General features: G+C 33.6%; 1 pseudogene; it reads left to right on the top strand.

Annotated features, from left to right (window-relative positions):
- The first annotated feature begins 1,850 nt into the window (after positions 1 to 1,850).
- On the top strand, positions 1,851 to 12,922 carry LOC148800622 (QWRF motif-containing protein 2-like; annotated as a pseudogene).
- Positions 12,923 to 15,546: the final 2,624 nt, after the last annotated feature.

Raw genomic sequence — 15,546 nt, 5'->3', positions numbered from 1 at the left:
AGTTGTGGGTTCTATCCTTATATAGAAAGAAGTACAAGTTTCTTTGTTGTTGTTAATCATATTCGTGAATTTATGCAGGGGTAAGCAACTAAGCCATTAATAAAAGCTTACAAATTAGTTTTGAATAAAACTTAGGAGTTAGGAATCAACTATCTCTCCTTCTCCTATTTTTCTATATATATATATTGTGATATTAGTGCGGGATCTGAATATCATCCCTCTCTTAAGCATCTATGGAAATAGAAATGGAGTTCTTGGGGGAAGATAAAATCAACCAATAATATTCTAAGCCATAACTCATAAGTAGCATCAATTTTGTTTTTTTTTTATCCATTTCTTCTAAAAGAGCCAAGTTGATGAGGGTCAAGCAATTGAAAAGTTAACAATCCTAAGACCAATGTTTAATTCCCTAGGAAGACAACCCTACCAACCCAAGCACACTGAATCTCTGATCCTTGAAAATCTAGTTTAATCCACTTAGCTTGCTACAAAGTAGTTTATGATCAGACACCAAAAAGGGGGAAAGGATTACATTAACCATATAATTGACTTAGGGGAAACCTTCCCTAAATGAATTCTGCACCACATAGACCCCATGGTAACAACTTCCACAAAAGCCAACAAATCCAATGAGGCATGCATGGAAGCCTAATTGGTGAGAGAGATACTTGGCAGGTGGAGAGGCACCTTGCAATAACAGGAGCCTACAAGAAGCTTATCTCCTTTAGGCACATCATCCTTGTTTTCCATTAAAGAAGATTAGGATGAACAGATTGGCTCGTATATGGAGACAAGGGACCCAAAGTTGTTGACTGGGACCTTGAATATTTACCATATAGCAAATACTAAAATATCAGTACCCATAATTTGATGGCTCCTACATAAGAGGGCTTACAGCAAAAGCTTGCATGATCCAATGTCTTTAGACGATTCCATCCATGGATCATTTTTTTAGAGAGTTCAAACAGAACTATTGACCACCATCCAAATATTTTCTTTAAAATCATACATTCTGGATTAAAATTATGAAAGATTTATTTTGTGTTGCCAATAAAAAAAGAAAAAAAAAACTCACTGAATGCCGCCCTGTGTGAATATTTTGTTCGTTATTTTGTTTTTGTGGTTTTTTCCTTACGATCTATGGTTATAGAAATCAAAGAAATAGACATTGACATATTCATACATACCTCAAGCAAGGGTACACTCTGTTAATGCGCCTGCTTGTTTCACCTGGCACTCGCTGCCTGATCAAGCAAAACCAAAAAAATAATCACAAAACAAATCACGAAAAGAGATCAAAGAAGACCACTGAAGCTCAAGATATTTTACTCACAGAGATCCATGATGTGATTCCTAACAAATTGCACATTCCCACAACGATATCTACCACATTCAAACAGGAGATTTAGATTACTAGTACCCAAGAAAATGAAACAATAACACCAAAAGAGGGCGAAATAGAAAGTAGAAACTAGGGTTTAGTAGGAAAGAGAAAAAGATAGAGTAAGGATTTATAATGTACCCCAGGCTTAAGAGCGACGCCCTTCTTCGTCCCAAAGCTCTTCAGTTTCTTTGTAGAAGAAGTCTCGCCCCACTCTTCTGCACTCTCACACAATCAGAATCGTTTCCAGGAGATAACCAACGGTTCTTTCCCTTGATGCCTTAAGTGCTACACAAAAACAAAACTAATTTTCTCCAAGTAATGTCTTTGGATCTCCTTCTGACTTCTTTAACAGTCCATACCGTACATCTACTCTCTACTTTCAAATTTCTAGACTCAGAATTTAAAAGATGTTTATGTAGAATAACCCTAACTCCAGGCTTGCTTGAGTGAAACCCCAAGAGATTTCATGCGGCATAACTTCCACGGGCAAGGGATTGCACTATCCACTGAGACACAAAACAGAAACCTCACTAATACATATTCGGTTTCAATGGAATTTGCAAGATCCAAGAGAGCCTACCCCGATTCAGCTGCCGCTCAGGTGGGTGGAAGTTGCCGCTGCAAGCCTAAGGTCGCGGTAACAAGAGATATGGAGTATTGCAGAATCGCGTAGTGGTGGTTGTCGGTTCAAATAGCACATAGACATTGTCGGTGCAAAGAGATAAGAGATCGGAAGAGTTGATGGTCGCCGTTACAATCTCTAAGTTGCCATTGAGACTTGAGAGTCGTCTCAACAAGACTCACTAAACTACTAGGGAGAGAAAAAGAAGCTTCTAGGGTTTTAATATTTCTTCTCCTCTCGCAGAAATTGTGACTTTTAGGTTTCACCAATATCAGGTGGTGGAGAGGGCTCTTCCCTACGACATAGATGAGCATTCTAAGATCTACAGTATGAAGCTATGGACGACCAATGAGGTCTATCCTAAATCGAAGTTATGGTACTTCGTGAAGTCAAGAAGAGCGGGCAAGTGTTCATATGAGGTGTTTGAAAAGCAACGGACAAGTTTTGGCAATTAGATTTTTGCGAAGAAACCCAACCAAAATCAAAGAAATAAGATTTGGTTTCCACATCAAATACAAACAGATTATCCACCATTTAGGAATATGTCATTTTTAAAACCTTAGGATAGGGGTGGCAATTTTCCCGTCCCTGACGGGTACCCGGGCTCCCCGACCCAATGGGGTCGGGGATGGGGTTACCTTGGCAGGGTTCGGGTCGGGGTTGGGATGAGGCTACCTTGAATCCCCCGGGGACGGGGAATGCAATCCCCGCCCCAACACGTCTCCGATTAATATTTATATATAATCATATATAATATATATAATATATTATAAATTTATATATTTATATAATATTATTTGTTTTTAAAATATTAATTATTAAAACTTGAAAAATAGTAAAAGTGTAAAACACTAAACTAAAACCCACGACAAAGAGAAGAGAGAAGTCGAGAATTCTCAACTCTGCATCTAGAACAACTAAACCCGTGAACCCTAGCTTCATGTTTGCTTTCGTCTTCGACTCTTCGTCACCGATTCGCTGACCGCCGTCACTGTCGCCCGCCGTCGCCGCAGAAGACTCAAAACCCTAGCTTCGTGCCTTCTCGAGTGATAGAGAATAGATAAAGAAGAGTTTTAGTCGTCAGTCCTTCTAACTTTCGCCTATCGTCGCTGACCGTCGTCGTCACCCATCGAACTCTCTCTCCTCGCCGATCTTAACTATCCCAATGGTCCTCTCTCTCTCTCTTTCTCTCTCTCAATCTCAATCTCTTTGTCTCAACCTCTCACTCCGTCGGGGATTTGGGTCTCCGACGAGGAATTCATCCCCATCAGGGTCAGGGATGGAGGGGAGATTCCTTTCCCCGCCAGGGATCAGGGATGGGGACAGAGGGTGATTTGGGGGTCATGATCGAGGGATGGGGAGTGTAATCCCCGCCTCGAACCCGCCCCGTTGCCATTCATACCTTAGGCTACGTTTGATTTGTGGGAAGATTTTGACGAAATGGGAAAGGTTAGAAAGGGATGGAAAAAAAAAGAAAAAATGAGTAGATATTTTTTATGTTCCAGACTTCCAGTTTTTATTAAAAAGGAAAGATAGTGGGAGAATCAATTCTAATAACATTTATTAATTAATTAACTAGCGAGGACCCGTGCAATGCACGGAATTTGTTAAGGAAAGCTAAACAATAAAACACATAAGAGTATACAATTGTTTTATATTTCTAACTTTTTAAAATAATGATTAATTATTTATATTTATAACTTTTAATAACATTTTAAAATACAAAAATAGAAATAATTTATTTCAGCTAAGCTTGTTCGTTGAACTGATTTAACCAACCAACACCCGAATTGCCCAGATTCTAATATTTTAGATTGAAATTGGGATCGGTTTTGTTGTGGCCATTTGTAAATTGACCAAAATTGAATGACCCAATCATAGATATATATTAATATTTTTATTTTTTAAATATAATTTTTTAATATGGAAAAGGGGTGAAATTCTCATATTTATTAGTCTCAAATATGTTATATTATAAGTTTATTTTTTAATAATATTAATGTAATTTTTAAAATTTAAAATTAAGTTTTCAATATAATCTTTTAAACCAATTGAGCAAACCAAAAATTAACCCAAACCAATACAACCCAATTTAGTTGGTTTTCACTAATGGTCAATAGATTTCGGGTAACCAAATCCCCACACTGACCATGTCGATTTGGTTGACCAAATAGCCTACAACTAAATTAAACCAGGTTATGATCAGCACTCCTAATTTCATCTAAATTAATATTTTAATCTCTAATAAATAAAATTATTTTAGTCAACAATAATTATTAAAAATTTATAGAAAAAATGCATAATAATTGAAAATATATTGGTAATGAAAATAAAATAGATAACTAATAAAAATAAAATAATTACAAAGATACTAAAAATACTGAAAATATATTAAGTTGGTCATAAATATTCTAATCTAAAAATACAATAAATACAATAAGTATAATATATTAAATTTAATAGTTAAATAATAGTAGTTTAATATCCAGTAATTAGGAGTGAATTTATACATAATTATTGACAATATATTTTTAAAAACCATAAATAATTGCTGAAATAACAAAAATTATTAATTTTAGTATATTAAGATCTTAATATCATTATTAATGAATATTATTTTTTGAAAGTTATTACTCTAGACTTATTAACTTATATAAGTGAAATTGGTTATTTGATTTAATTATTAATTTTGTAAACACTTTAAATTATTATTAATTATAATACTATGTTATGATTTTTATTTTAATTTTTTTTATTTATTACATAATTTCGTTATTTTAACTATTTAAAATATAGTTATGTTAAATTTTTCATTCTTTAACAAATTTAAATAGTATATAAAATATTTAAAAATACTCATTATTTGATATTTAAGATATTTAGTTGTTGAAATATTTAAATAATATTTTATTATTTTAATGTTAAATTTCTGTTATTTGAATAACATTTTATTTGAATAATATGGAAAATCATAATTTATATTGTTAGTGCATAAGTTTTTATTTAAATAACATAAATTTAACATTAAAATAATATAATATTATTTAAATGTTTCAATAACTAAATATCTTAAATATCAAATAATGAGTATTTTTAAATATTTTATATACTATTTAAATATGTAAATAACTAAATATTTTAAAGAACAAAAACTTTAACCTAACTATATTTTAAATAGTTAAGATAACGAAATTATGTAATAAATTTAAAAATTAAAATAAAAAATCATAACATAATATTATAATTAATAATAATTTAATTTTTTACAAAATTAATAATGAAATTATGTAATAATAGAATAAATTATAGTTTTATAGATTATTAAATTAAATTAATAATTAAAATTACAAAATTTAAATAAGGATATTATTTAAATAACTAGATAATATTTTAAATAACCAATTTCACTTATATCAATTAATAATTCTAGAAAAATAACTTTGAAAAAATAATATTCATTAATAATGATTTTAAGATCTTAATCTATAATTATTATATATTTAATATACTAAAATTAATAATTTTTTGTATTTTCAGCAATTATTTATAGTTTTTATAAATATATTGTCAATAATTATGTATAAATCTATATTTTTTTTGTTATTTAACAGAATTTTTTTAATAATTACTGGATATTAAACTACTGTTATTTAAAATTTTAAATTTAATATATTATACTTATTATATTTATTGTATTTTTGAGATTACAATATTCATGAATAACTTAATATATTTTTAGTATTTTTAGTATTTTTAGTATTTTTGTAATTATTTTATTTTTATTAGTTATCTATTTTATTTTCATTATCAATATATTTTCAATTATTATGCATTTTCACTATAAATTTTTAATTATTAATGTTGATTAAACTACTTTTATTTATTAGAGATTAAAATATTAATTTAGATGAAATTATGAGTGTTAATCACAACTTGGTTTAGTTCGGCTGTAGGCTATTTGGCCAACCAAATTGACATGGTCAGGTTGGGGAGTTGGTTACCCGAAATCTACTGACCATTAGTGAAAACCAACTAAATCGAGTTGTATTGGTTTGGGTTAATTTTCAGTTTGCTCAATTGGTTTAAAAGATTATATTGAAAACTTAATTTTAAATTTTAAAAATTATATTAACATTATTAAAAAATAAATTTATAATATAACATATTTGAGACTAATAAATATGGGAATTTCACCCCTTTTCCATATTAAAAATTATATTTAAAATATAAAAATATTAATATATATTTGTGATTAGGTCATTCGATTTTGGTCAATTTACAAATGGCCATAATGAAACTGATCCCAATTTCAACCGAAAATATTAGAAACTAAGCAATTCGGGTCGAGTTGGTTGGGCTGGTTGGTTAAATCAGTTCGATGAACAAGCTTAGCTGAAATAAATTATTGCTATTTTGTATTTTAAAAAGTTATAAAAAGTATTATAAAATATAAATAATTAATCATTATTTAAAAAATTAGAAATAAAAAACAATTGTATACTCTTATGTGTTTTATGTGTTTTAGAAATATAAAATCCTGTGCATCGCATGGGTCCCCGTTAGTTCTCTTGTAAATTAGAGATAAGCATGGTTTTTAAAAATGAACCGGTGATCGAACTGGTCAGGGGTTCGATTACTGGTTTGAACGGTCTGACTGTTTGACTCGAATGGTCGGCCCGTTCTAACAAAAACAAAATTTTAAAAATTGGAAAACGGTCAAAACCATTCGAACGGTTAACCAGCCGGTTCAACGGTTTGCTAACCAAAATCAACGGTTTTGGGGGAAAAAGCGGTTTTGGAGGAAAACGGAACCAGTCAGGTGACCGGTTCCTGATTTTTCCGGTCCGACCGTCCGATCTAGTCTGGTTTTGAAAATAGTGGAGATAAATAGGAATTGGAGATGATTTAGCAGAAAGTGGGGAGGTAATTTAGGATAAATTTTAGGGGAATAGATTGTTTGGGAAGGAGAGCATCTCATTAGTTCTTTAAAAAATGACATGGAATAAAAAAATAAAAATTTCAAAAAAAAGGAGAAAATTTCTTGACCGCTTTGTTTTAATATATATATATATATATATAGATTAATCAATAATATTTTAATAAAATAATTTTATAATTAAATAATACTGATAAATATATAATTAATTACTAAGGGTAGAATATAAAAACCTCCCATGAATTGTCACTTCAACAAAAACCTCCCTAAACTTTTAAAAAACCCAATACATACCTGCCTTTTGTATATGATTTCACATAAGATATGAAATCATAGACCACCGTAGACTTTCCCCTGAAACTCCATTGAATCAATAAGAGAGGTAACATTCAACAAACCATAGACTTTCATGAGAGCACAAGAAGAAATTATAGATCATTTAAAGGTTACTCTGTAAGGCCTGAGACCTGAATCAATCACACAATTGAAGGTAGTAATCGCTTACGCAATCTAACAATTGAGTTTTTCATAGAGGGACCTGAGATGGGTATCTAGCTCATTTATGGAACCCTAGAAGACAAGATCACCTATTGAAGGTGGACTTGAAATACAAAAACATATAGGAGGTCATGTCTGCCATGACTCATAAGAAAAGAGGTTGTGAGTGAGTTTTGGTTTTGTAACCGTTTCTAAAAGCTAACTACTCAGTTTAATGAGAATGAACAGATTCTTATCAATTATCAGAACATAAAGAGGCGAAGTACAAGATTTCTACGAAGTGAATAGATCAATGAGGTATTTGTTCACTTTGACTATTTGCATCACATCAATTCTTTTCTTCTCTTCAGACGTGAGATGGAATCATGGAAGCACAAGTAGAACTCATAACGCCACTAGTTCAAATCAGCGCCCCACAATGTCTCACAACACATCCCAACCGGAACATCTCCTGATGATTCCTTATCATTTCTTGTACTATCATCAAGAGATGTTCCCAATACATGGCAGCTAGGATGTGTTGTGTGACGTTGTGGGTAGAGGTGTAAAGTGAGTCGTGTTGGGCTAGCACGGCATGACCCACAGGTGGTCCGTGCAAAGTGTGCGTCATGCTGTACTAGCTCGCGGGCCGTTACGGGCCGTGCTACCCTCCCCAATGAAAATTTTGGGGGTCAGCCCATCACGGCCCATAGCCCAGGCCCGTGGGTCGAGTCTTGGGCTAGGCCGGGTCGTGCATCAGGCCAAAGCTATTTATTTAAAAAAAATTGACAAAATGGTTAAAATTTTAATTTTATACGAATTTTGTGTATAAAATTGCTTATATATACAATAATTAAATAAATTAGTATAGTAAAATTTTAAAAATTATTTATTTTATTAATATATTATATACTATATATTATTATATAATTATAATTTATATAATATTATATAAAATATATATAAATATATAATATAAATAATATATATGGGCCATGCTGGGCTAGGATACGGGTTGGGTCGTGCTATGTTGGCTCGTTGACCTAAAACCCCAGGCCCAACACGGCCCACATGATCGTGCCGAACCTAGCACAGCCCATGAATCAGTGTGCCAGGCCGTTCGGGCAGGTCCAAGGCCGATTTACACTTCTAGTTGTGGGGCACCTCCTTATTGCTTGTGGGGGCTGAGGTGAATTCCATCACCACCACTAAACAACCAACCAAAACAGAAATCAAAGTAATCAAAATTGGTTCATTTCAAGGGTAAAAAAATATATTTTAGAAAAATTTAACACACCATGTCAGCATCAACAGCTTAAGAAGTGAAAAATTGGAAGGCCCATAGAGAGATTGCTAATTAAAATGGACTCTTCTAGGCAGGTGTCCCCAGTAGTGGGGCCTTTCTCCATTCCATGCTCAGTTTTCCTTTGAACTCCATGTTCGGGTGTCGTGGCAACCAACTCCTTGGCCTTCTCATTTAGCTTTTCCATTCTCTCTGGCCTTAGCAAAAGACTATTGTGCTATTGTTGGGTAATTTCCCATGTCCTCAGCTGTAGGTTGTTCTTTCTCATTACTCCATCCTTTATCGCCAACTATATTTGACGCTCTATTTCTTTCCTTTATCATCAGTTGTGGCTGGTGTAACAAATGTTTATCTAAAGTTGAGTGAATCAAGTGAAGGACATTTTTGACATTTTAAAAATATAATGCTTATGTCCTCATAATTAGTTAGGGGCAATTTTGTAACTTGACAATTTTCCATCTGGTCAGAGACAAAAGGGAGGTATGTGTTTGGTTTTCCAAAAGTTAAGGGAAGGATTTTATTAAAGTGAAACCCCGGGGAGGTTTTTATGATTGTCAAAAAACTTCAGGATATGTTTTTATATTTTACCCAATTATTAATTAAGAATTAATTATTAATTAGATAATAATACTTTTTAATCATTTAGTATTTTATAGATATTAATAGTTTAAAAACCATTATTAGTTAATGAATTAACATGTTACATTTTATTAGTTTATAAGTTGTTATTAATATTACATTTTATTAATACCCATGATTTAATTGGTAATTTTAAATCATGAAATTATTTTCATTGATAAATTATCTATTTTAATTAAATTAAATAATTAATAATTTATTTATGGGTCATGGTTCTACTATTAACTCTTTCAAATACTATAAGAAAGGTGTTTTTCTTCTCCTAAATTAATCCTACATTCCCACTTGTCCCCCCCCCCCAAAAAAAAAAAAAAATGGTGGGACTCCACATACCAAAAATTGATATTTCCCATCCCACCTCATGACATCCCACAAGCTAAACATGGGAAGAGAGGAATTTTCCAAAATATTCCATAATTCCCCTTGCCATCCCACAAACCAAATGAAGCTTAACATTTTATCACGTAAATGTTTGAGATTCTATGAAATAGTGAAATAGGCTTTTTTTATCTATCGTCAAAAGGAGCCTTCTCTTCGAATAAGAGGAATAATAGAAACAAGCTAACCAGTAACTGGGTCAAGGGGTGATACTGTGCCAATCGTTACAAATAAGGTTTAGTCAAGATCAGTCCAAACTGATCCTGAGTTCTATAGGCTCATATCCTCTAACCCTTAGTATAAGAAATTTATTGGACCATCCAATCATATTTTGCCACATCATTAATATCTTTCATTTCAAAACACAGGGTAAAAGAATTAAAACTCTTCCAATGTTTCTCTTAAATATTGAAACATTCTTTCACTTTTTAAATTGGGTAAAATACAAAAATCTCCCCTGAAGTTTTTGGCAATCATAAAAACCTCCTCTACAGTTTCATTTTAACAAAAACCTCTATATTTTTGAAAAAATTCAACAAATACCTCCGTTACATCAATGGCCAAGAAGGAAAACATTAAAGAGATTATCATTTTTTTCAAAATACCTATTTTACTCATCTCTCTATGATCCGCTCGAACACTATTCATCTTCTTCCTCACACGCATTGCAGTAGAATGGCGATGCACTCCCCCCTTCAGAAAATTGCAATAGACCTCTCCATCAAGGCACTCCGCTTACCTCCTCACAACAAGAATAGATTCATCGAAATCCAAAAAGGCTTCCCCCATTACCTTTTGAAAAGGACAATGGCGTTGTTGGTTCTCGGTGATCGAAATCCAAAGAAATCACTTCTAGGTACATGTCCCCTTCCACTTCCACCTCTTCTATTTCCTCCTCTTCTTCTAGATGATGCCCACCTCCTCTTGTTTCGAGGCCCACTACCTCGACAACCACTTCAACACCATTGTCATCTTTGATCAAATGGTCTCAGTCTGCCGAGTAGAGGTGTCCAACCACTCCTCGACCCACCATGTCACTTGCCTGATTCGACGAGGACGAGCAATGCTGCTGAAGTTTCAGTAGCTTAAAAAATGTTGTTCACTTCTACATGGAGTTTATCAGTTTCGTTTCATGGGGAATCATTCTCACTTCCGATTAATAAGATGAAGGCCGCTCCAACGCCCAATTTGAGTAATACGAGAAAGGCTACACCAGAGCGGAGGAGGACAACGCCATTGAGGGAAGATTGATGGTCCTAGAGGAATAGATTAGATGGAGAACTCAAAACCCATTGATCAGCAATGTTGGTTAGGCAGAACTAGAATGACAAATCCTTTAACAAGAAGTTCAGATTACATTATTGACAAGAAAAAACTCATTGGATCTAGAATTGTGGTTCGTGCATTACAACAATCAATGATTGATGAAGGTAGGAGGGCATCGTTTGATGGTAGATTACATCGGGATTCAAGCATTGTCGACTTTGTAAAGACTATTCAGCATGCAATGGATGTCAATTCCACAAACCTCATGTTGAGGTTTGTAACCGCAGGTTTTTTTTTCCAAAATTACATGGGGGTTTGTTAAATTAAAGTCATAGTTCATTCTTTTCTCAGCAATCTTTCTAGACTCTCCTTTTGTTTTCATTCCAATATTCTATTTCCAACTAAATCTGGTCCTTTAAGACCTTGAGTTGATTTCTTTTTCTGGGAGGAGAACATAGGTGCATTCTCGGTCTTGAATTTTCTCTTTTGATTTGTTTGGAAAAAAATTGTTTTTTTTTTTAAGAATTTGGTCTAGGGTCCTTGCATCCCCTTTTTTTCCCTTGCAAAGTTTGTATTATACAGATGAGTTGCTTTTCTTGTACGAGTCCTCAGGGAAAGGACGTAAGAAAAATTGAAGACAGTAATAGTGTTCGATCTCGCTCTCTCCATTTCCGTAGTTCTTCAGGTCGCTCTCTATTCCTTCATTTCTCTTTGCTGATTCAAACCTTATGTTGATCTCCTTACCATTGCTTTGGCTTACAGAAACCAGTTTGCAGTGGATGCCAATTCAAAAAATGGGTCATCAGTTCCCTCCAATCTCACTGCATCTGATACTGAGAGTGGCTCCTCTGGCAGAACTTCTGGAGTACAGAAGCACAATGGGGTTTCTCAAGCTCGGATTGGGCCTCATGGAATTAGTGTCCCTACTAGGTTTTGGCAGGAAACAAATAGCCGGTTGCAGCATTTACAAGACTCTGGTCGACGAACACTAATAAGAACCCACTAGACGACCTGCTCTAGGAACTCTTGAATCAAGTTGTTATGTGCACCCAGAAGCTAGAAAACAAGCTGTAGCTGATCAGATTAGAACCTTAAGGAAACTAAGTCCTTAAAGACCCCAATCTTGAAGACGCCACAAAGGTTGATCACTCCCTTGGTAAGTCAAGATATTGTATTCTACCAAGAACACAATAAGGCAAAGCTAAGTTTGCTGAAAATACCTCTATATTATTGATTGATTTTCGTGTTACATAGTTGTGGCCTTTATATAGGCATGTAAACATCATTATCTTATAAAGAAACTCCTAATCTTATAAGGAAACTCCTAACTAATGATGATCCCTTTAATTTAGGAAAGCAAATATGCTTTGAAATAGAAATCCTTCTAAAAGACTACAACTAATGACAACTAAGCATAGAAAAGTCAAAGTAAACCAAAACAAGACAAAACAAGCCCAACAAGCCCATCAATACATCTTATGTCATGGATTCCCAGCTTGTTCTTCAAGATCCAAGCCTTGCTCATCATCTTGCACATAAAGATAGGTGATTATCCTTGGTGAAGCTTTGGACATTTCCAGAACAGTCTTAGAATCTTCTAGAACAGCCTCTTTGTCATGCACTTTCATAATTAAGCCTTGTAAAGCCTCTTTCATCCTTTTTGTTCTTGCCCTAGTCATTGGTCCACCGATTCCTTGCAAAGGATCTTGAGAATATTTGGGAATATTAGTTTGACCCATTTGGCCAGCACCTCGATCTCCATTAAACACTAGTTCAAGGATGACTACTCCACCAGAACTTATTTCATCCAAGAAACCATTGAGTTTTAGCGATAGTCCCATATCATCTCCTCGAACCATCTCCACTACTGGTAGCAAGACGTTGTCAGATATTAGTAGGTTGCACCATCTTTCGTGATGAGGAGGAAATAAAGTGGCTCGTGGGGAAGCCTTAGATAGAAAAAAGAAGAATAGGGAGAGCAAGAGGAGACGTAGAGATGCCATTGATGAATATTGAAGAATGATAGAGAGAGGGGAGTGATGAATAGTGTTATTCCGTGTTGGTGGAGAGGGAGAGAATCAGAGGAAAATTCAAGAAGAGGGAAGGTTGGAGGGGGGAGTGCACCGCCATTCTATCATCATTGTGCATGGTGAGGAAGAAGATGAACAGTGTTCCAGATGCACATTAATTCGTGAAAAGGTAAAATAGGTATTTTGAAAAAAAAATGATAATCTCTTTAACGTTTTCCGTCTTGGTCATTGATAGAAGTGAGGTATTTGATGAATTTTTCAAAAATAAAGGGGATAGTTTTGCTAAAATGAAACTATATGGGAGGTTTTTATGATTGTCAGAAACTTCAAGGGAGGTTTTTGTATTTTACCCTTTTAAATTAGACAAAGACCTCCCTTGTCACAACTATGAATATCAAAATCACTGGTCATTTTTGCCCAACTAATTCTTTGAATTTTTGAAACAGAATAATTTCGTTGACTAGAGAACATAACTACATATACGAATACATACAAAAGAGTTTTAAATCTAAACAAAATGTATTACCAAGCACAAACTTCAAAACATGAAGATCAATGCCCATACTAAAGATAAAAGGGAATTACGTCTATTTCAGACCCAAACGAATATGTATTTTCTGCCTCCATCATATCTTGCGATTCCCTTTTGAATTCTCTATTTCCAATAATTCAAACTCTCTCTCTCTCTCTCTGTTGCAATATAAGAAACTCAGATATTATCACTATCACTACAATGATTTTACCTTCCTCTCAAAGAAATTTTTTTTGTTGTCAAAATCTCATTATTCCATCATAATTCACTAATGAGTTGGGATATAATTAAGAAGTAGGCAAACTTCAAATTAATTTTCATCTAAGCAACCATGGAAAAAATTCCTTGTGCTTCAATTGCACATGATGTATGGATCCATCATTTTTCTAGCTAAGAAAAGTTGTGGAACTTATTACCTTACAGATATGGAAATTACAACTAGGAATTAGCTCAAATCCATTACTACATTCAAAAGTTGTTCCTTCTTCACACAGTTTAAATACAAATAGTAAAAATACTTCCATCAATAAGTAGGGACTACCTTAGATTGAGTGTGGGGTTTTGGGTTTACAGTACAATGTGATTGTGTTGTAGTCACTTATTTGGGTATTTACAACATAGTCTCCATAGGTTCTAAATCCATGTATCTACATAAACAAAATTTGTTTCTACGTTGGTGAAATAGACCTTGTCTATTTTTTTTTTTTATTTTCTAGTCCAAAGATAGCCCCTCTACTTATTGACAAAAGTATTTTTGTCAACAAAACAAGCATATACAATGGAAGGGAAGTGTCATGTTACAACATTAAATTGCACCTAAGTATGAAAGTGTCAAGTTTCATTCTAGGATATTATTCATCTTCTTCTTCCCAATTCTCTGCGTTCTTGTCTTTTGTCTATTGATATTGCTTTTGCTCTTATTGATGTTGCTTGTATGAAAATATCATAGTCCTCTTTTAATGCTTATTCCTCTTCCTATGATGCCATCACTGAATCACCATTCATATCTTACTTGAAGCATATTAACCTCGCCTATTTGGACTCTGAAATATCGTCATTGGAGGCATAAGAAATCAGACAAGCATTCAGGCCATTGGTTATGGGATCTGTGGATCACAAAGGGACATTTTAACGTTATTCGAGGGTATGATATGTTGGTTGTCAATACCTAATTTTTGCTCGCTTCCTTCACTCTACCTCTTTATACCTAACTTTAAAACCTAAAACTTGAAAACACTACCAGATTAATTTGAGACTTTGTCAAAACCCAAAATTTCTACTTTTGATGGAACCCATACAACAAATGAGAACATTGAGATCAACATCAAACATCCAATTAGACACGACCCCTAGACTTAAGAAACTAAAGGTTAATTGCATGATGCATTTTATGACCAAACTACAAAAATCCATAGTTCATCAAAATAGCCTCCTCTCTGATGGTCTCTATCTATGTGATGTTTCAATCAACAAATTCTTTCTCAAATCTGAATCATTCACCTAACTTCTTATCTTAATCCTTGCACACATGCCAAATTTCAACTCAAGATTCTCTTATTTAACCGTCCGATTAATAAAGATTCCAATATGATGGTTACAATTAAATTACATAAGAAATTGTAACCCTAAACAATCAAGCAGTTCTCATTAAGTCTAAAACCCTCTCTTGTCTAGATCCCCAAATTCCTTCCAAAACGAGAAAGATTTCAACTCAACCCTTCTCACTAGTTGACAAACCATAAGCTAAAACCTTAATATGAACAAAATCCTTCAATCCATATCTCTAACCATATATCCGTCCTTTCCATTAGATTTTGGATGTTAAAAATTCCTACCCACCAAATTTCATAAAAAAATTCCATCTTTTGACCCTTCATCAACCCAATATTTCATTTTAGCAAATCTCATTGAATATAGTGTAACAACCATAGATCCTTATCATCCAAGTCTTATTTGACCAAACAGAACTTACCACTGCT

This window comes from Nelumbo nucifera, chromosome 4 (assembly GCF_055504915.1).
Source record: "Nelumbo nucifera cultivar China Antique chromosome 4, China Antique-T2T, whole genome shotgun sequence".
In the NCBI taxonomy this organism is placed as follows: domain Eukaryota; kingdom Viridiplantae; phylum Streptophyta; class Magnoliopsida; order Proteales; family Nelumbonaceae; genus Nelumbo; species Nelumbo nucifera.
Note: the sequence above shows the minus strand (reverse complement) of the source record. Positions and strands in the feature narration are given on the sequence as shown.